We start from the raw sequence: 12,600 nt of genomic DNA, 5'->3' as shown, positions 1-12,600 counted from the left end.
CATGGCCATTAACTATTTGAAAAAAGTTCTCCCAGGAGCACAAGGCCATGCAGAAGTTCTTGTTTACAGCAGCCCATTATTTTGCAGGCAGACAACCTGCTGGAAAGATTTAACCTTCTTTTTCTAGCTCATGTAAGTGTTGCAATGACCAAAAAGAGAAACAAGAGCTTGCTTGAGATTAAGAACTCCAAATGCCCTTTTCTGCTGCCCTCCAAGGTTACCTTTATCTGTTGGTTTGTTTGGTTTTTTTTTTTTTTTTTTTTTACAGCTGGCATCTTGAGATGTGCAATAGAAATGCTCTTCCCATTTGACTTTGTTGCCTACCTTTTGGTGACCAACTTTGCACATTTGTGGAAATGAAGAATTTCTTCCTCCTAGTATGTCCCAGTGTACACTGCGTGATCTAGTTTCTGTATGAATCCGTCACAACCTCAACACTGCTTTCCTCATTCATCTCCGGACTCATGGCACAAGAGTGCATTCAGAAGCAGCAGCTATTCCTCTCACTGAAGGAACTGGTCACTTAGTCATTTAGAACATAGTCCATACTTTCTCATGTGGCAGAAAAGGATGCTGAAGGACAGCTCAGATCGAAAGAGCACCACGCACTCTCATAGGCAAATTCAAGCTTAACATAACAACCTGTGCCTAGGTTTACAAGGAAAGCCTTCTTCTGAGATGCTATATTCTATATCATAGTTGGAGGCTCCCACCAGTTACACCTCAGCAGATGCAGCAGGCTTCCTTCAGAGCCGAGTCATCTGCAAAGACCTTTCTGTGCAGCCTGCTTGGCTCCAACACAGGGATGGCTGGGGGTAGGAGGTCCTGCATGCACCATCTGTAGACACTCTTCTCTGGACTTCATGCAAAGTTAAGGGCAATTTCTTTCCTCCAGTAGAGACCAGGAAGCTCCAAATGAAGAACAGGTAACCACCCAGGTGAGTTTACTTCCTTCAGACTGTTTTCAGGATGGATTAGACCACTCCTTAGAGCAGCTGGTGGCTTGTTCCACCACATCAGACCCTACCTTTCTCACACAGGGTGTTATGATGGTTTACATCTGTGGAATACCAAATTCAAAGCTGCAGTCAATGTGTCAGTGTGTTCTTGAGGACAATCATAGTGACAGTTTCTGAAGCAGCTAGATCTTGCCATTGAATCGAGAATAATTTAACGCAGCATGCATAGCAGTTAATAGATTACCAGCATCAGTCCAAGTTCACAGATTAAGCACTTTGGCAGAAGCACTGTTGATTCAATAATCACAAATACAATTCTTGCCTTAGTTTCTGGGAACCTATAAAGATGTCAGCAAAATGGCTCAAATATATCAAATAGTTGGGACAAGAGAAGCAGAGAAATCTTTCGCGTCCCACTGCACTCTGCACTGGTGTAGCTGGGAGCAGTATTGGGCACCACAGGATAAAAAGAATCTAAAGCTGCTGGAGTGTCCAGAGGAAGGACACAACATTGGTGAAGAGTTTAAAGGGGAAGCCGTATGAGGAGAGGCTGGAGTCACTTGGTTTGTTCAGCCTGGAGAAGAGGAGACTGAGAGGAGATCTCATGGGGGTCTAGAACTTCCTCCCAAGGGGAAGAGGAGGGGCAGGCGCTGATCTCTTCTCTCTGGCCACCAACGAATGCCAGGAGCAGAGGAAATGGCAGGAAGATGTGGCAGGGGAGGGTGAGGTTGGCCATGAGGAAAAGGTTCTTGAGGCAGAGGGTGGTGGAGCACTGGAACAGGTTCCCCAGGGAGGTGCTCATGGCACCAAGCCTGACAAGATTCCAGCAGCATTTGGCCAAGGCCCTCAGGGACATGGTGTGAATGTTGGGATTGTCCTGTGCAGGGACAGGAGTTGGACTGATGATCCTTGCAGGTTCCTTCCCACTCACAACATTCTGTGATTCTATGATTCTCTGATAAAAGTTGAAGTTGGCCTCAGAAACCAGAGGCACTGGCTCCTCCTCCCATTAAATTACACTCAGGCTGGCTGGAGAGCACAGTGTCTACACATACAGAAACAGGAGCTTAAATCCATTTTATATTTACTGAAGTGCTTCAGAGCAGACTGTACCATGTGCACAAGCACCTCCTTCTCCCTAGCATTCTGCAGTACGCTGCCCTTAGGAAACACACCAGCCACACTGCAGCTGGCCGTTGAGAAGAGAATATATCCTACCCACTGATGTGTGCACATACAAGCACGTATCTCTACATATACAGCTTAGTTAAAAACTGTCCGAAATGCTTGGACATAGCAATCAATACGAATTATGTATGAATCCTGTAAATAACACACCTGAAACAATTTAGTTATCAGGAAGTCACCCTCTACTTCCCGAATTCAGAGACTTGTCTTTAGCGTACAAACTCGACATGCACAGTACCAGCATTAAAAAGAAAACCAAACCCGCTGCACGCTTCAGCTCTTATCTTTTCAAGCCTCTCAATTCTGAAAGGACTGCAGAGAAAGAATAGGACCTCACAGTCCCATGAACATCTGAATTCCTGGTTCCCACCTTTCCACATTTGAATGCTGGCTGATCAATATGCACAGTCCACCACAGCTCACCCCAAAGCAGACCACTTCTCATTTGAAAGTACACTTCAGAACGATGATTTAGCAGAACACCACCACTTTTTAACAAATACAGCATCATCCACAAGTGTTTCTCTAAGGATACAGCAGAAAAGGTGCTCTGGAGAACTCCAACAACAGAAGTAAGGTCACTTGAGTTTTAGCAGTCAGCAGGCTTATCTTAGCAATCAGGTGCCATTGTCTGATACAAAAACCAGAGGAAGACAGTCAACACTATCATTTATTTGAAAAAATAACAAAGAGGAATATTCCAAACACTTAATTCTGTTTGGTATAAGGAAAAGCAGGTTTTATTTGCAATGTATGCAGTCAGGCTTCAGTGCCCCGGCAAAAGAACTAGGTTAAACCCAAGATAAAATGGTGACAACCTTTGACAGTTAATTGGTGTAGATAAGAGGGGAAGGGAAGAAGCCCCCTCAGTTAAGAAAGACAGAAAGAGTCGCACATAGTGGAGTTCAAAAGCAGTCGCAACAGATCTGCAAGTAAAGGCTCAGGTTCCATCTGAAAAAATGAAGCATCTCTATGATGCTCTTGAAAATCAACCACCTATGTACTTAATTACAATCCACAGACTAAAGTAGTGAGACAATCAGGTAAACTTCACATGAGCAAATGGAAGTTGAATCTCATGAGACACAAGTAATAAAATCTACTGAACCACTGCTAGGCAAGATTTTGTTCTCTTTCTCTGGATGACTGTATGCCAATAGACAATCATGATCTAAATTTCCGAATCCATGGGTTGAGATGCAGAGAACACAGATCACAGGACAGCACCCACACTCACTCAGAAGAGATCCAGAATGAGAAGGGAGAACACTCCTTCTGAAGAGGGTCCTAGAATCAGAACTGCAGTACTTAAGCTATGGCCAGAAAGATGAATTAAAGGAAACCCTACCTCATTTTGCAAAGTACTTACCGATGTAGAAAAGATACAAATGCAGAAACAGCTCCCCTCTCCAATGAAAAAAAGATGCATCAAACGCTAAGCCCAGACTCATCTATGAGAAATTCTGAAACATACTACTAGCAAAACACAATGTAAAGTTCAGTTCTCATTACTGCTTGTGGTAGAAGAGCAAGAAGTGCACACTGACTACCCTACTACGTCATTACGAGAAGTGTAATTACACACAAGCCATTAACCAAGACTAAGCACAGGGCAAATCACAGGCTTGGACCAATCTGAACCAGAAAGCCAAGCCAGGTCTGGGCAAGTCCAAAAGATTTCATCGACTGTCCTAACTAAAGAAGGCAGGAAGAAGCCTCTATTTTCATGTTAAGAGTATTTTTTAATTTTAATTTTATTGCCTTAAGTCTTCCTCCATGCTGCAACCTTACACATTCAAACAATAAATGAACAGAAAGATGCCAAATCCTTACCTGTTAGGAAGTAAGATGCAGAAATTGAAAGACAGAAGTTAAAAAGCTTAACAAAAAATGCTTGTCGCTGCTGCATTAACTTCTACTTTCCATCCTGGTTTGGGAAACAATACAGACACTTCTATAATGAAACTTATACTACACTGGAGAAAGCGCTATTTATTCTGAGACAGCCAGAAGTGATTGTTTAAGTATATTAATAAGTCATCAGTTATATACAATAAATACTTCCTGATATAACTGTATAAGACATATGTCAGAAAACAGAACAATCTCCAAGGAAATTAAATCTAACATAAACAGGAAAATAAGTTTATAATGAACAACAGTAACAACCTGATTCATCTTCCTCAAGTCATTAGGAACTCCTCAGTGGATTTCACATAAAGAATGAGTATCACAGTAAGTTTCCACAGGAGTATGCAGATGACAACACAGAACTCACTGTTTTCAAGAGGTAGATACAAGGCTTAACAGGAGCGAGAAGGTAGGTTTCACTCAGAGCACGGTCACAGGTGGTTGCGTTTACAATGACATAATGAGATTGCTTCAACTATCCTGTTGTCTTCTCAGTGACTACCTGTCAACTCACTGAACAGGGGAAATGCTTGCTTCAATAATAATAATGTTAGTCAAGACATCAGCTTACACTATTACTTAAATGGAATAATCTTGATATAAAATCTAGTACAAGGCTTACACTTAAAAATAATGGTTTAACTGGTCAAGAAGGCATGATTCATCCACTCTACCAGGCAACAGTCACACAGGTCTGAAGAGGCAATGAGCTATTGCATGTATTACTGGTTTAGCCACTTCTGCAACACACTCTTGTTTGTGTTAAAATCGTTTATCAGAGAAGTCCTGAAGGTTAAATCCGTTGCCCTTTGATTATCAACAAGCCATTCAAAGCAAGCTTATTTCATCCCAACTGCTGCTCAATACACTACAGGGAGTCCAACCTGTACAAAGGTATTAGACTTTAGCCCATCTCACAAATGCACTCAATATCTTTTAATAAATAAGACTCAAATTCTATTGCATGGAAGTCAAACTTGATTAAACAGGTTGGGTAACACAGCCATTCAGAAGAACTCTACAGTATGTTCAAACCTTTGTAAGCCTATGTGAGCAGCACAAACTGTTGGTAAAAGATGCCAAAAGGTGTGTGCCGATGTGTGTGTACACACACCCATACACCCCCACCAAAACACACCTCCAAAGCTTTCCCTTCAAGTTCAGGCTTCCTTCTACATGTAGTACAGTTAGTGGGTAAAACACACCCTACACCTCCTCAGAAAAAGCTCACACTACACCAAATCTAGGTTAAATCCCAGGCTTAACTCACCTCCCAGACAAGCAGTTAAAGCTAACAATAAATGTGATAGCAAGGAAGAACCCTCTCAAGACAACGGGAAGCAGCATTAGGCCAACCTAGTTTACCTCTATTGCACTCTTTCATTAGAAGGCAAACTACACTGAAGGGTGAATTCCACTCACCATCTCTTACAGATATCACCTACCAGGAACAGAGGGAAAGGGGACAAAATCCTCCCCCTTTTCAATTTTGAGCTCAATATGAATTGTATAGTGGACTGATAGGACAGTTCATTAACAGAAGGAAGGACAACGTACTCTAAGACTTTGTTGAACTGCAGACAACAGAGTTGAAATAATTTCAATTCATCTGCTGCCAGTATCTCCTTCACTCTTCATGGCAAGGCAGCTAGTTAATGCAACTTGTTAGCAAGGGATAAAGAGCTCCACTGGGAAAAAAGTTTTACTCCTTATAAGCATCAAACTTAACGTAAGCCAAAACACTACTCTCCTGTATTTGTAATTCCTACTTGGATTGCAATTCATATGTTGAAATGAGTGGTTTTGTTTCCAAAACTGCTTGTTCAAGAACAGATCAGAAAGTGATAGAAGGACAGCTGCCAACCTTAAAACTAATATATAAAACATTTTTGGACAAGCTGATCTGGAAGTCTTTTTGAACTGAAGAAACAACTTAGAAACTGACATTTATAAAGGGCAACCACAGTTGCCAATTCTAACTATGATACTGGGGTTTCTTCCCTCCATTTTCACACAACTGATCGGTTTGTAACAATTTGCAATGCTGAGTGCCACTGAAATTTCCTGTAGAAAATGCAACATAGGAAGTAATAAGGGCAATGCCATTATACATATGTGATTTTGGTTTTGGTTTTTTGTTGGTTTTTTTTTTTTTATTTCTGTATGCAATGTAATGTTTAGGCACGTTGCTTGGGACACCTTCTAAAATAAAGCATTGGCCATTGTTTTGAATATCCTTTTGGCTTTAAATACTGGTCAGGAAACAAATGATGTAAAAAATAAAGGAATAGAACTATTACAGAAACAAAAGTGGATTTGCATCTAAAAGTGCAGGAGGTGAAGTACTTTAACCCTTTCACCAGACAATGTGGCAATATACAGTATATTGCTTCTGTTTGTTTGAGAAGGCTGTTGGAATTTTACACTGACATAGAAAATTATAAATTACACAGAATTAGTTTCCATAATCACTATATATATACACAAACCAGCTCTGAAAAAACTGGTTTAGAACATACAAATGAAAGCCTCACATAGATCAGTACAGTGAAAGTAACAATTAACATGCTCCGCTGCCAAAATTTGTATTAAAAACACTATATACTTTTAAAATGCATGTACTGCAATTACATTAGCAGCACAGGCATTTTGTTTACTTATCTAAAAGGATTATAGCGTTTTAAATACGTAGATTGTTCTGAAATGTTCCATTGTATAATGCTTGATATTAAACTAAATCTTGGTGAATGGGTTAAAACGCAGGTGAATCACTTTAAACACAACAAGCCATGTGCACTTCAAATATTCTAGTGTTTCACCTGTAAGGTATTGTTTCAAGCAAACAAGACTTAACAGAACATATGGCTTTACAGTAACATCAATTTGTCAACTAAGTTGTAGCAATAAATACTTAAAATCTCTACCAATAGACTTACACTTTTGATCTGTTTTAAACAATACAGAAAACAATTACCAATTAAAAAACCTGTTGTAAAATGTTGAACACCAAAAAATTCTTATTTAAATCACTTTTGTAAGCTAAAACAACCAAAATAACATTTATAGGGCATTTTAGTTTCAGAAGAAACATGAATTCATTTTTTTCTTTTCTTTTTACAAGGTGAAAAATGTATGAAAACTGCTAAATACTTTGGTCACACTAATCGTCAAATAGTTAGGTCTCAAATACATTAGATTTGTGTATTCACTTTTTTATAAAACTATTCTTACAGCCATTTTAACTATAGTAACACTACTGTCATCATTACATGGGTAGCAGGATCTTACTTCACAGGCCACCCATTATTTAGAACAATACAATATAAACATACGCAAAAATTATTGGTATTTCTCAATGTGCAATATTTTTACACTTATGAATTTCTGTACAATGTCTTAAAATCTAGAATATAAATGTTGCTGGTCCTGATCTCTTGCGAAATTAGTGCAGCAGTGACTGGCTTCAACAGGGTCTAGATGAAATCCTCAAGAAACACTCAAACACCTGGATATCAGTTCATTTTCTTCAGCCAAGGTAGCAGACATCACATATCATACAGGGCCATTAACAGACGCCTCTCCTAAATGGGTGTGTTGATCAGTCCTAAGAGGCCAAAACAAGATGTAAGTACACCAGAAACAAGAAGGGTCCAGAACAAGTTTGTGTAGGTGTAAAAAACCCAAACAAACAAACAAAAAAAACCCCACCACCTCAGATCAGGTGTATCATGACCCCTGAGTTGACAAGAAGGAAACACAAGCTCATCCGATTTATTTTCTGGAGTCCAGCATTTCTGCAGTCCTTATTGCCTAATAAACATAGCACTTTAACTAACTGAGCACACCACTGAAGAGTGTTTGATCTTTATTAACCAAGCTACTAAGTGATCTCTAGTGATGTGATATCTCCCCAAATGAATCACTAATAAAAAGCACATTTCTGATGCTTCTCCAAATCTTATTCTACAAGGCAAAGTGTGATACCAGGAGTACTTAAGGTTGCACTTGAGAGTAAGCACCTAAGACAGAACAGGAAAAACAAGTGTCTTAAAAAAAATGCTTTAGTTACTAATCTAATTTACAAACTGCCATTTCACAAACACTTTGAATGTCAGCCCATTAGTCAGAAAGTAAGAAGCAAACCTGCAAAAGTGAAAACAATAACAGTACATATGTTTCTAGATAAGAAGTTTAGTGTAAACATCTACTAAATACAAGTGAAGAGTCTCTTAAAGAACATAAATACCATTTGGAACTACACATGAGAAAAGTTACCTGTAACTCCTGTTCTCTGATGGTGTACATCACAGAGAAGCCACTCTTGGGTCCGTGCTCTACATGCACATGACCAGCAGGAGTCCCCTAGCTAAGTCTTTGGCTGCTAAGCTCTAAAAACACTTTTTTAAAAAAAATATGTACATATTAGACAGAAGACAGACAGCACTAGACAAAAGTAAATACTTTTTAGAGAAAACTGGAAGGTAAGAAACAAGTGCTGCATGGACAGGCAGCCTGACAGTCCGCATAGCAGTACATCACTTATTAACTGGAAAAAGGTCCGTGACAGAACAGGGCTCCTAGCAGAGATTACTACTGCTGGCCACCAGCCAAAGACCTACCTCGGGGACTCCTCCCACTAGTCATACATGCATGGAGCCCCAAAAGCACCATTATGTTTATCTTGGTATTTAATACTGCGCTTATATGAGGATCTGCTGTGACAGCCACCTTCAGATAAAGTACTGAGCTCTGCTGAAGCCAGCTGGATTCAAACCAAAGGAGTTCTGTGGCCTTCCCGCAACTCCAAAGCAACCAACTGCTAGCTCCGAGAGCCCTCTGCTGGCTTCCACAAGCATCTATGCTCAAAAGGCAATCGCCTCGTGCCCAAAGACTTCTCTTCATGCTTAGCAGCATTAAAAATATTGTATTGATAAAAACAGTTCCTCCAGATAAAGAAGAGGCTGTGAAAATCAGTTTCTGGATTTCCCCCTTTAACTAAGTATACAGGGTTGGGTTTTTTCTGATTAGAATCCATGTCTTGATTAAATTTGTGGCATTTATGCAGAGTAAAAAGTTCTGGCAGCAGTGTTTTAGTGTAATACCCAGTACCACAGAGGTAAGACATACTAGCTCATACGTTTAAAGAACAGCATCTAAATCTGTCAAACACGCTTGCATCTTTATCTTAGTCTGCATACAGTAGAAACAGAACATGCAGTAGAGTTCCATGATGGATATAGAGCTATACTTTAAATCTTTGCTTACAAAAACATGCCAATTTTGTCTTCACAAGAGAGCTAAATATTTAATCTAGCATCCATAAAGTCTTAAAATGATTACTATTTTCACAGGATTTGTGTGAGAAATATGACGTTTCTCTTACATATTGAGGTCAAGAAGCGCCAGCTTTTAAACTCTTAAAACAACTAGTTAAATACAGATTCAGAAAATATTTATGTGTGTAGATATAAATTCTGAATTTTGTTTTTCAGAATCATAACCCCGTTTATACTGTAAGGCAAAAATGCCTTCTGGAATTGCTTTTAAACAAAATCCTCTCTCCCTTCAGAACATCCTCAGCTCCCCACAAGAAGGCAGCATGCACAGCTTGGATCCCCCAAGCCCTGCCCTGCAGGAAGAGGAGCAGACCCTCAGGATTACTCAAGGTTTAGGAAATACACATTTAGTGTTGCCTTTTACAAGAGTTTTCTTTGAGACAGTACAGCTCCTCCAGGCATCCTTGAATTACATCTAAACCAGGAAATGGCAGCACACCACCCTTTGCCTTAACACCAAGAACCAAGCCTGTGGGATTGTACCTGATGTTCAACAAGTCATTAGTTCTGCTAGGAAAGTCTTGCCTAGATATTGATTTTAAAGTACTTATGCATACCTAAGTGCCAGAACAAGGTCTCCACTGAATAGTGCCTTCAAGGGTGGAAATCTTCTCAACTACTTTAAGGTCTTCATTGTTTTTGGTTTTTAAGATAAAGATGAATCCTGCTCTGACTAAAGCCTAGCTCAGATATGAAACACCTGCATTAAGCATTTCTAACATTTGGCGATTAACATCACCCTATGTGCAACTGATTTTTGTGAAGCCCTGCTAGACTCAGAGTTGATGGTGTATGCTTCTATACCATTGGAATCTGAGAGGCAAAAAAACCCAAAAACCAACAACCTAAACCCAAACAAGTACTTCAACAGGAAATGAAACGGGAGAAATACTGTCAACTGCCTTTTTTTGGTGAAAGCAGTACTATCTGACAACTTAAGAGAAACAAATTTATGCAAAAGCAGCTTTCTCTGTTTGGTGGTGGTCCCCTCAGAACTGTATCTTGAACTACCATTCTTCAAGACTGCACTAGTAGCCAAGCTGCCAAAGAAAAATGTCATCTTTCCTCCAATCAGTATGCTGAGCAATCCAGGCTGCTCTGTATTTCAGGCAAGTTTTATTTGAAACAAATTATTTATGGACTTTGAAAAGTCTTCTCAAAATCTACAAGTATTCAGATTAATACCTGATGAAGACAAGGGTGCAAATAATAACTGATTCACAATCAAACAAGCATGACTTAAGGTCCAATTTCCTTTCCATACAGCTGCACTAGTGGGCTCCTCCCAAACCATTCTGCAGTGTAGCATACAGAACGAAAAAAAAAAAGTGGTCGACCTAACTTACATAGGTTTTCAGGACAAAGTAAAACTTATTCCCATAATATATAATTTTTTTTAATCAACATTTTCATAAGTGAATCAATTCACTATTCTAACTCGACAGCACAGAATAGAACGGGGATATTCACAACACCCTGCAAGACAAACAGTACAAAGCAGATACATTTTTGACAATTCAAGAGTCTTAGAATCAACAGAATATATAACTTGTGAGAATTTTATAAAATAGATGCAAGCACACATTTAGACTGAGCTAAACTCAGAGCTGATAACTAACAGGAATTCATTAATCTCTTTAGATCAATCCTATTAGAAAAACATTCAAACTGCTATTTGGAGGATTGAAAGCATCTTTGAGTGCAGTTACCTCTGTTCTGGATTGCTGTTAGTAGGCTGCAGAACTGAAGGAGTCTCTTCTGCAACCTCCACATTCTCTTCTACTACATATTTACAAGAAGCATCCTGTGAGGTAGACAGTTTCCCTTCCTCACTTTAAAAAGAAAAAAAAGTAAAGAAGTTTAATTTTTAAGTTTACTTATAAGGAAATTTCAGGCAAAAGGAGAAAACTGGGAGATGGGTCCATGTTTCACATGCAAATGGATTTTAGGTTATGATTGCAACATGAAGATCAAGCACATGGCTCTAGACTTCACAAACACCTAATAATGTACTGGTGTTTACACCCATTAAAACTTGACTGGATAAAAAAGCAGGAAATACAGTGATTACAAATAACAGTAGAAAGGAAATAACAAATGTGTGTGATGCCTGAAGTGGAAACAATCACAGTCACAATCCTTTACTATACATACCGATAAGATTTCAACACTCTGAAGCCAGAAGTATGCAAAAATGGAAGGAAGAAAGTATAGAAGAAATTCAAGATTCCCTCAGAAACTGGCATTAATAAAGTCTGTCCATGAAACATATCAGCAGAATCATTAACTCATCACCATCTTTATTAAACTCCCTAAACTCCACAGCAAAATACGACATATGGGTTACGTGGTACTAAGACTGCAGCCCAATCTATTTCATGAACTTCCTCTCAGTGACACCAAACACAGTTCAGTGAAAAAGCAGTACACTCACACTATACAAGACATTATCATGTAAGTAGGCAGCCTCAGAAGTCATTAGCAAACAAATATTTGTGTTTTGCCTCTAAATCAAAACCTCTATGCCTCTTTATTCCACCCTCTCCCAGCTTAGTCACACCATTCTGAGTGCACTGAAATATAAATTTGACCATGTACCTGCAAGAGAGAGTTCATAGAACCATAGACTGGTTTGGGTGGGAAGGGACCTTTCAAGCCCATCCAGTCCAACCCCCCTGCAGTGAACAGGGACATCTTCAACCAGACCAGGTTGCTCAGAGCCCCATCCAACCTGACCTTGAATGTTTCCAGGGATGGGGCTTTTACCACCTCACTGGGCAACCTGGGCCAGTGTCTCACCAATCTCAGTGTAAAAAATTTCCTCCTTGTATCTAGTATAAATCTCCCCTCTTTTAGTTTAAAACTATTTCCCCTTGTCCTATCACTACAGACCCTGCTAAAAAGCCTCTCCCCATCTTTCTTATAGGACCCTTCAAGTATTGAAAGGCCACTACAAGGTCTCCATGCAGCCTTCTCTTCTCCAGGCTGAACCCCAACTCTCTCAGCTTGTCCTCACACAGCAGAGCTGTTCCAACCCTCAGATCATTTTTGTGGCCTCCTCTGGACCCTGTAGCTCTGAAGTACACATAAACATCAACCTTATACCTCTGTGGAAACAAATCTATTTCTGCAAGAAGTCAGCAACATTTCAAAGCCATTCTCCGCTGATTTTTCTTCCTATCACAGAATCACAGAATGTTGGGGAT

At 39.6% G+C, this 12,600-nt stretch overlaps 1 long non-coding RNA gene across 1 annotated transcript; it reads right to left on the bottom strand.

The window, feature by feature from the left end:
* Positions 1-6,209: 6,209 nt before the first annotated feature.
* On the bottom strand, positions 6,210-11,235 carry LOC104526952 (uncharacterized). The gene is made up of 2 exons (XR_728034.1): positions 11,104-11,235; positions 6,210-7,662 (listed from the first exon to the last, which is right to left on the bottom strand). It is a non-coding gene; the product is annotated as an uncharacterized LOC104526952 (long non-coding RNA).
* Between the last annotated feature and the right edge of the window lie 1,365 nt (positions 11,236-12,600).

Source organism: Antrostomus carolinensis, unplaced genomic scaffold (genome assembly GCF_000700745.2).
Source record: "Antrostomus carolinensis isolate BGI_N321 unplaced genomic scaffold, ASM70074v2 scaffold41596, whole genome shotgun sequence".
Taxonomy (NCBI): Eukaryota; Metazoa; Chordata; class Aves; order Caprimulgiformes; family Caprimulgidae; genus Antrostomus; species Antrostomus carolinensis.
The sequence above is the reverse complement of the archived record's forward strand: the minus strand, read 5'-3'. Positions and strand labels throughout refer to the sequence as shown.